The 9360-nt window shown below is 41.5% G+C and overlaps 1 long non-coding RNA gene across 1 annotated transcript in view; it reads right to left on the reverse strand.

Moving 5' to 3' along the window:
* 4930502A04Rik (RIKEN cDNA 4930502A04 gene) overlaps positions 1 to 8809 on the reverse strand; it is a 49299-nt gene extending 40490 nt beyond the window's left edge. Inside the window, exon 1 of the long non-coding RNA NR_040737.1 lies at positions 8741 to 8809. This is a non-coding gene — a long non-coding RNA (RIKEN cDNA 4930502A04 gene). The remainder of the gene's footprint in view (positions 1 to 8740) is intronic.
* Positions 8810 to 9360: the final 551 nt, after the last annotated feature.

Genomic DNA, 9360 nt, shown 5'->3' on the forward strand with positions numbered 1-9360 from the left:
AGCACAGAGGTTGGGTGGAGATGGACAGAACCCTGGAGCTTGCTGGCTGACTAGTGTAGTGCAAAGAGTGGTTTCAGTGAAAGACACTATCTCAAGAACCTAGCTGATGAATGATAGATACCTAACGTTGACCTCTGACCTCTATGTACACATACTGGTAAGTGCACTCACACATATGTGAACACATGCATACAATACACACAGAGAGACATACAAACATAAAGATACTGTGTCAAACATTTGAAACTTTGTGTGTGTGTGTGTGTGTGTGTGTGTGAGGGTGTACATGTTCTCATGTGTAAATGTACATATATGTGTAGGTGCACATGTGTATGAAGGCCAAAAGCTGATACAATGTGTCTTCCTTATTGTCTCTCCACTCTCTCTTTCTCAGTATAGGCTCTCTTGCTGAACCTAGAGTTGGCCAATTCCTGCTAGTCTTGGTAGTCCATTTGCCCTAAAGATCCCATCACTTCTTTCCAAGTGCCAGAATTACAAGCAGCAACCACACTTTCCCAGTGGATTCAGGGAATCTGAACTCCTGTCCCCAATCCTCTCACATAAAACAAGTGCTTTATGCACTAAGCTATCTCCTCAGCCTCTGGTCTTCATGTTTTCTTGTACATACTTTTATGTTGTCAGAATCTTTTACAACAAGGATGATTTCCTGTATAAGTTTTACAATTAAATGTGAAGTTAAAAAATAGCATAGTAATCAGCTACAATCATTACTTCTAAGTATATTCAGTATGTACAGTTTGTTCCACAAGGGCACATGCCCTTATGTGTCTTACTGTATATGTGTTAGGTATTGGACAAAGGGCTTGAATTTCTGTGTTCTAATAGTTTAACATTGCTTGTGGAAGGACTGTCATTTGAAATATGTTCTGGGGTGCTTTTGAAACACATTTAATCTTTCCCCACTAATCTGCTTTCCCTAAACCTTCCCTTAATTCTCTCTAAGGATTCCCCACCTGCTGTGCAGGGTATACAACAAAGTGACTCTAATCATGTTTGGAATTATTTTTTTTATCAATTTAATCCATACTTGGCAGCTCTTTCCATTCTAAAGGCATACATTTTTGGATGGATGCTGATCAATTTCTCAGTGTCATATGACATGGGCAACAGATAATAAATGGATAACTATCTTCTGAAAAAATAATGTCACATCAGAGAGACTAAACTAGCTTAGATCTATTGAATATGTCTTATATCTTCTTATTATGAGAATTATCTCCTACCAAAAGGAACATTCCTTACTGGTTATATATTGACTCCATTCTCTTTTTTGTGTGTGTGCATGTATGTGTGTATGTTTGTGTGTGAGAACATGTGTGTGAGTGCACACATACAGGTCAGAGACTGACATGAGCTTCTTTCCTCAATTACCCGCCACTTTATCATTTGAGGCAGGTCTCTCACTGACCCTAAAGCTCAGACTGCCAAGTTGGCCTGGCCAGTAATATCCAGGGATCTGCCTGTCTGTACCTCACCAGAGATGAGAACAGGTACACACCTCTCCACCCTGGAGCACCCTGCTTTTCATGTGGACACTGTGGATTATGTTCCAATCCTCATGCTTGCATGACAAGCCCCTTAATACCATAGCCACCTTCCTAAGCCTGAAGCTGCATACTTTCAGACATGCATATGAATTCATTGTTTGTACTGGTTTATAGGCTGCTTGGTGATATAAAAGCCAGTTTGAGATCTTAAACCAGGAGGACCAAAGAGCTCAGTATTGAGACTGCACTGCTGCAGACTTGGTACTCCCCTTCTCCTTGAACACTGAGGGTCTAATTTCTTCTGGGGTGGGCAACCATCCTGCTGTGCTTTATATTTATTGCAGGTTCCTCACTGTCTGTGCATTGCCACAAAACAGCAGCCATTGAAAGTATAGGGAGAAAGAAATGAGATGGGCATCAGAGAGGACTCAGTGATATCTTGTGATGGGGTAGGCATCAGGGAGGACTCAGTGATCTCTTCAGATGGGATGGGCATCAGGGAGAACTCTGTGCTTTCCAGAGATGGACATCAGAAAGCACTCAATGAAGATCATGGTCTCCATTGTTTTGTCTGTTTACTGTTCTTTTGGGAAGCATAAAATCCACAAAAAGATATCTCATATTCTACAAGGGAGTCTCTAATTTGAGACATAGGGTTCATTGGCAAATTGACTGCTGTATGACTGAGCATGGTATCTCAGTACTGTGGATTCTAGTTGATGTAATGGAAATAATATACCATAGCCTTGTTCCAATGCTATTCTTGAAGACTAAAATCTCGTTTAACGAGATGAACTTCACAGCACTCAGTAAGTTACTTTCAGTCCTCAAGCCTTTATACCTCAACTTCTGGTCCCTACTGCATGATTTGGAGGAGTAATTTAACCTCCCAAAGCTTCAACTTCATCATTATGAAATGAACTCCCTTCAAGAAATGCTCATTAGAACTAAGTTAGAGAAAAGCAATCAAAGCACAGATCCATTGCAGCTCTAGATTTGCTATAGTGTGAAGCATCCATCCTTATTATTGAGCATTTGCCTGTGGCGGTTTTTGTTGGTGGTCAAAAGCACTCTGACCCAGATGGCAGCTTTCTGTTGCTGTCTCTAGCCTCAAGGTTTGAAAGCCCAGCTACACAGCCTGACCTCCCATGCGTCTTCTCTCCAGCAATGGTCATTCATAGATGTTTGTCCTTCCTTTTCTATATCATAACAAATATCTGGTAGATTCTGTGGCCTTTTTCTTCTAATTCTTACAGACTAGACTTCTGAAATCTTATCTGCTACTCGCATTAATAGCTTCAAAGATGACCTCCCTTTAACAACTTCACTTGAAATCTAATCCCGGAAGACACTGAATGTCTACCATATGTCTATATATCAGATATGATGTTAGGCTTCAAACTCCTGCTCCCTGGCTTCTTTCATGGCTACTGATGTGGCTGTCTTGGTGGGTGTCCATTGGCTGCTAGATGACATTTTTTTTTTAACAAACAAATCTGTTTTTATTAAACCTGTCTGCCAAACATCACATGTGTGAAAGAGAGAGACCGAGAACTCAATTTTCTTAGATGTTTGGTTTATTTTGTCATTCCCCCCACTCTGAAATCTCCAAGTATCATGACAATGGAGAATTCTGATTGTCAATTGGGTTGTTTGGAGCATAGTATAGCTCACTTCTGGGTGTGTCTGTGAGGATTTATCCAAGGAGGATTAACTATCAGGGTAAGACCCACCCTGGATGTGAGTGGTAATAAAGGGGAAAATGGAGAAGGTTCCATCTTTCTGCTCCTTGGTCACCATGATGTGAGCCTCTCTGCTCTGTCCTCAGGTTCCCTGCCACGATGAATTGCAGCCTCTGAAATCATGGGCCAAATAAGTCCTTTCTTATTCAAGTGCATTCTTTTTTGTTTTTTTAAGTATTTGTTTCTGCAATGATATCCTTGCACCTTAGCCACTCACGAATGCCTCATTAGACCAGACATTGTGGTAAACAGTTTTCCTGGCCTTGATCTACATGCTTTAAACCACGACATTGCTGGGAAAAGGCCAATTTATGTGACAATTGAATAGATGACTAGCTTCCAATTGCTTAACATGGTAGCTATCAGCCACTTGTGCTTTTAAAAACTAAATGTGCCCTCTATTGGATATGGAGTTAATGAAGATTTTTTTCCCAGTCTGTAGGCTGCTGATTTGTCTTATTGGCTATGTCGTTTGCCTTACAGAAGCTTTCCAGTTTCATGAGGTCCCATTTGTCAATTCTTGATCTTAGAGTATGAGCCATTGGAGTTCTGTTTAGGAAATTTCCTCCTGTGCCAATGAGTTCAAGGCTCTTTCCTACTTTCTCTTCTATTAGATTCAGTGTGTCAGATTTTATGTCGAGGTACTTGATGTACTTGAAAATATGGGTCTATTTTCATTTTTCTACATATTGATGGCCAGTTAGACCAGCACCATTTGTTGAAGATGCTTTCTTTTTTCCATTGTATATGTTTGGCTTCTTTGTCAAAGGTCAAGTGCCCATAGTGTGTGGTTTTATTCCTGGGTGACAGACCCAAAATGGGATCCAGCTCAAGAGGAGGTCCCAAGGCCTGACACTATTACTGAGGCTACAGAGCACTCACAAAAAGGGACCTAGCATGACTGCCCTCCAAAAGACCCAAAAAGCAGCTGAAAGAGCCAGATGCAGATATTTGCACCCAAACAATAGATAGAAGCTGCTGACCCCTGTGGTTGAATTGGAGAGAGGGGGGCAGGAAGCTGGAAGAAGCTAAGGAGAAGGGCAACCCTGTAGGAGGACCAGCAATCTCAATTAACCTGGACCCCTGAGGTCTCTCAGATACTGGAACACCAACCAGGCAGCATACACCAGTTGATATGAGGCCCCCAACACATATACAGCAGAGGACTGCTGGGTCTGTGTTTAGTCAGAAAAGATGCACCTAACTCTCAAAAGACTGGAGACCCCAGGGAGTTATAGAGGTCTGGTGGGGTGGGGGTGGGAGGTGGAGGGCTGTGAGGACCTCCTTTTGGAGACAGGGGGTGAGGAGGAGGTATAGGATATAAAACAGTTGGAAGGTGTTCTAAGAAGGGAATAAAATCTGGAGTTTAAAATAAAAACAAACAAACAAAACTAACAACTCTAAAAATAAAAAAATAAATAAGGCATGAGTTATCTCAGGGGAAAAAAAACTAATTGTGTTAAATTCAATAATATGTATTCATTTCTTTGGTAACATTGATTATCTTTCAAGTGTTCCATCATCCCACACAGCTAGTGGCTGCCATATTAGACAACACAGAGCGCAGCAACCAGAGAATACAACAGAGAGCCCTGCTGTGTTGCTCTTGAGAGTGAGGTGTCTGACGTCAGAAGCCAAAAGCCAGCATTCCCAGGAAAAAAAGAGATATGAACAAAAATTTAGTGATGATGTATGAAGCCTCAGGCTCACGTCTGTGCTCTATCACCTCACTCACCATATTCCATTGCTCCTCAGTTCTTCCTCATCTATAAGGTGATGATGTCATCTCTGACTTGGTTCCTTCCCTGAATGGTGAATGAAATCCCATGTAACTGCCAAACTCACTTTGAACCTTGCCAGCAATTGCGGGCTGAATCTATGGTGGACACATAAGATCACCCCATCTCCCTTTGTTTCCTACAAAGGAAATTATCTAGGCTGCCAGTCGCAATAGATGAGGAGGAGGTGGGAGTGGCTACAGTCCCATCAGACACTAGAACTGACAGGGCTATCATATCCTCAAGCTCTCCCTTCCACCAAGTTACACCAAAGAATGGGTACTGATTTCTTTGACTTTACTTAAAACACTTAGTCCAAGGCCACAACCTGTTAACTCCCATCCTCTGGGTTCATCAGGAACAGAAGGGTGCCTGGTTCCACTGAGTGCCAATGACCTTCTCAAGACCAATGGCCTAGAGGATGCCATTCTTCTCTGTGAAAGTGGGAATGCCCGCCACTCACCCCTAGGATCCTGCCCCGACTCAGTGCTTTGTGAGCTAACTTGTATGTAATCCCATCACAAACAGCATGTGAGCCATTTTCGGAGTCCCACAATTTATTCCATTTCCACATAGAGGAGAGTGTTAGAAACCTAGCCCCATTTCATTATCCATTTGAATAACTTTTTCAATTTCGAGCTTGCTGCCTAACCATGAGGACTGAATTATTACCGGGTTCTCACTCTCTTGTGCTCTCTCTTTCTCTCCCTGCCTAGTGGGAGCACTAAGTAGATAAATAAAAATCACTGCAGAATAATTGCAGGTGCTGTGGGCTAAAAGCCAGACTGGGCCCATCCACAGTCTCTGAGCCTTGTCTGTCTGGGATTTTTTTTTCTTATTTTATTTTTTTTTCCTTGGCCCATCATTATAGAGGATTCAATTACCTCCATGAGCACTGTGGAAGTTTGCATACATCAACCCTGGGGCATTATTCATCACAATGTATTTTTGAGAGTGAAAGAAAAAGAGGGTTATGTTTCTGCTTTTCCCTAAAGCTGTTATTTTTCATGAGGAGCCTTGGTCAGATTTTAGCATTTTGAACCCTCTCCTGATTTCCCAGCTCAAGCGTGAGCTATTCTCAGAGTGTCCTTATGCAAATGACAGCGGATTCAGAGTATGAAAGTAAGACTGGCTGGCATGTGCTGCGCAGGGCCTTTCTCCAAGGAGGCCAAGCAGAAAGACAGAAAACCTTGGAATTGGTCCCTCTCTACCAGGTTTGGGGGATCTTGGAAATAACATTGGGGAAGATATATGTAGATGAAGAGACAATCAAATCTGTAGGGACAGTTTCCTTTGTGCTTATGGAATCTTCTAAATACTGGTGGCCACTCTAGAATGCTTCCTCACTCTTCGGAGGGCTCAGAAGCAAACCACCTAGTCTCAGACTCCCTTAAGGAAGATGGTATGATTATCCTCATTTTGCAAAGACAGACCAAAAGAAGTTTTTAAAAAAGATTTAACCCAGTTCCCAGAGCCATTGCGTTTAGAGATAGTGCTGAAAACATGCACAGCATTGCTCCAGAGCCTCTGCATTTATCTGCTTATCTGCTAAACTTTCCTGACTTGAGAATATTGGTTATCAGTGTGTTTCATGCTGCTATGATAAAGTACACTGACAAAAATAAGCCAAGGGAGAAAGCATTTATTTTGGCTCACAGGGCAAAAGGATCAACCAGCCTTGTGAGAAAGTTATGGTGGCAGGAGCTTGAAGCAGGTGGTCACATTCTGTCTCCAGTCAGAAAGCAGAGAAGGATGGATGCTTTGTAAAATTCACTTTCTCGCCTTACAATTGTATACTTACTAATATGTGTGTATGTGTGCACGAGTGTGCATGCATGCATTAATATGGAGGTTAGAGTAAAATTGCAAGAGTTGGTTCTCTCTTTCCATCATGTGGGAAACAGGGATCTAACTCAGACTGATAGTCTTTATTCAGCAATCAACTTTACCCATTTAGCTATCACACCAGCCCGACTTTTAGGTATATTGATGATAGATGGATATATATATAGATAGATAAATGATAGAGATAGATAGATAGATAGATAGATAGATAGATAGATAGATAGATAGATAGATAGACACACAGACACAGACAAACAGGTAAATCTAGGACTACATACAAGGGGACTTGCCATTCAAAATGAACAGATTTTCTCATTTTAATTAACCTAACAAAGATAATTCCTCATAGGCATACCCAGGGACGATGCTTCCATGTCATCGTAGATCTTATCAAGTTAATAATTGAGATTAACTATTGCACCATCTTTTACCTCTTGCCTCTAGTGACATAGCTTAGCTCCAGCCTGCAGCTCTTGAGTTCTTGGTAGTAGAAATACCACCCCTGGTATCAGTATGTTGGAGAAAGAGAAAAGAGACCACATGCTGTTTTGTTCATTATTTAAGAGTTTAAGAATCTGCCTGAAAGTATCAAACAAGTGATATTCTCCCCCAATGCTGTCTTCAGAAAAGATGTAGAGAATTTAAAAAGGCCAATAATATCAAGTATTGTCAGAGATGTGGAAACATCTAGAACTCTCTTACATTACTACTGGAAACTTAAAAATGGCAGAGTTCCTTTAGGAAGCAATTGGGCAAGTCTTCATATTGTCACAGAGTCCATTTATGACATGGCCATTCTAGTCCTTAGTATTACATACCAAGGGCAATGGAAACCCATTCATGCAAAAGCTGCTGTACAAATGTTCATCATATCACCATTCATGATAGCTAGATAAAGGCTAGAAAAGATGGGCCATATTGTACACTATGTTACACATGGATATTAGTGATAAATATGGACATTATGCATCAAAAATTACAAACTGGTTACAAAAGTAAGAAGTACTAGTACATGCTACAACATTGATAACCTTTGAGAACATTAAATGGAAAAAACTAGCTGGGGTGATGGCTCACACCTGCAATCCCAGCACTTGGGAGGCCAAGACAGAGAATCATGGTGAGTTTGGGGCAGCATGGGCTACAGAGTGAGATCCTGTCTCAATGAATGAATGAATGAATGAATGAATGAATGAATAAATAAATGCAGAGGCTACTTATTATATGATGTCATTGATTTGAAATGTCTATAATAAGAATATCTACAGAGATAGGAAGTAAAATAGTGGGTGTTTTAGAGTTTGAGGTTTAGGGAGTGGCTGCTAATGGATATAGAATTCCTTTTTGGGGTCAAAGATCAATTCTGAGATCAATTCTAGTAATGGTTATCCAACTTTACATATATACTAAAAAGTCACTGAATGGCACATTTCAAATGGTGAACTATAGGGAATGAAAATTCTAACTCAATAAAACCATGAGATAGGACAGAAGAGCTAAAACAGGTTTTCTAACCAGAGCGTTGACAAGGAAGATCCCAGAGTATCTGTGTGGAGAAATTGAACTGGCCTTTAAGCCCAAGAAAGGACCAACCATTCAGAACTACAATCGTAAGAATGGAGCTAGCGTACACTTGCAGCTTAGGGGTCTCAGCTGCAGAGTGTGACCCGCATAAGGACAGGAGCCACTACCATCCATCCATGCTGGTGGCATGGGTTAAACGGGTGTCATACAAGTAAAGATGGGGTCCAGTCCTCTTGCCTTCAAGGAAAAGGGGATATCTCATGGTAAAGGTGGGAGAGCCAAGCTGATCATGAAAACGGAATAGGATTTGTGAGACCAAATCCAGATAATGCAAGTGGCTCACCCTGCACTTCATGGTGGTTTCAGACACAGACACCTGTGGTCGGCAGTTTCTAAGGTAGCCACAGTGGTCCTTCTTCCCCACAGTTCTACAATCCTCCTCACCTGTGTTCTGCTTCTAGAATGTAAATTGTATGTAAAATAGGAAAAGAGTGATGGGTGTCATGGCTATGCTTGTATGGTTAGGTTATATAGTGACTTTGTTCCCATGGCAGCCTATAGCTGTTGCCTTCTTGGCTTGTAAGCTTTGATGGAACACGCTGCCCCCTCATTTAGATCCCTTAGCAAGGAGCCAAGAGGTGTCTCTGACTAATGGACTGGTGTTCACACTGTCTGACAGCCTTGATAAAGTCAAATCCTGCACATAGTCATATAGGTTTGAAAGTAATCTTTCCTGTGGAGACTTTAGCTGAGATGACACCCTTCCTTCTATAGTTTTGTGAGATGCCAAAGGTGAGGCACAGATCTGCTGCTGAGCTCCACCTTTGTTCCTGACCCCCCATCTACAGGGAGATAATAAATATCTGTTGTTTTGGGATCGAAGTTTGTGATCATTTGTGGTGTAGTGATAGATAATGGACACAACCCCTCAGGACATTTGCTAATCTATAGGAGTCCTTCTAC

Source organism: Mus musculus, chromosome 9 (assembly GCF_000001635.26).
Source record: "Mus musculus strain C57BL/6J chromosome 9, GRCm38.p6 C57BL/6J".
Taxonomy (NCBI): Eukaryota; Metazoa; Chordata; class Mammalia; order Rodentia; family Muridae; genus Mus; species Mus musculus.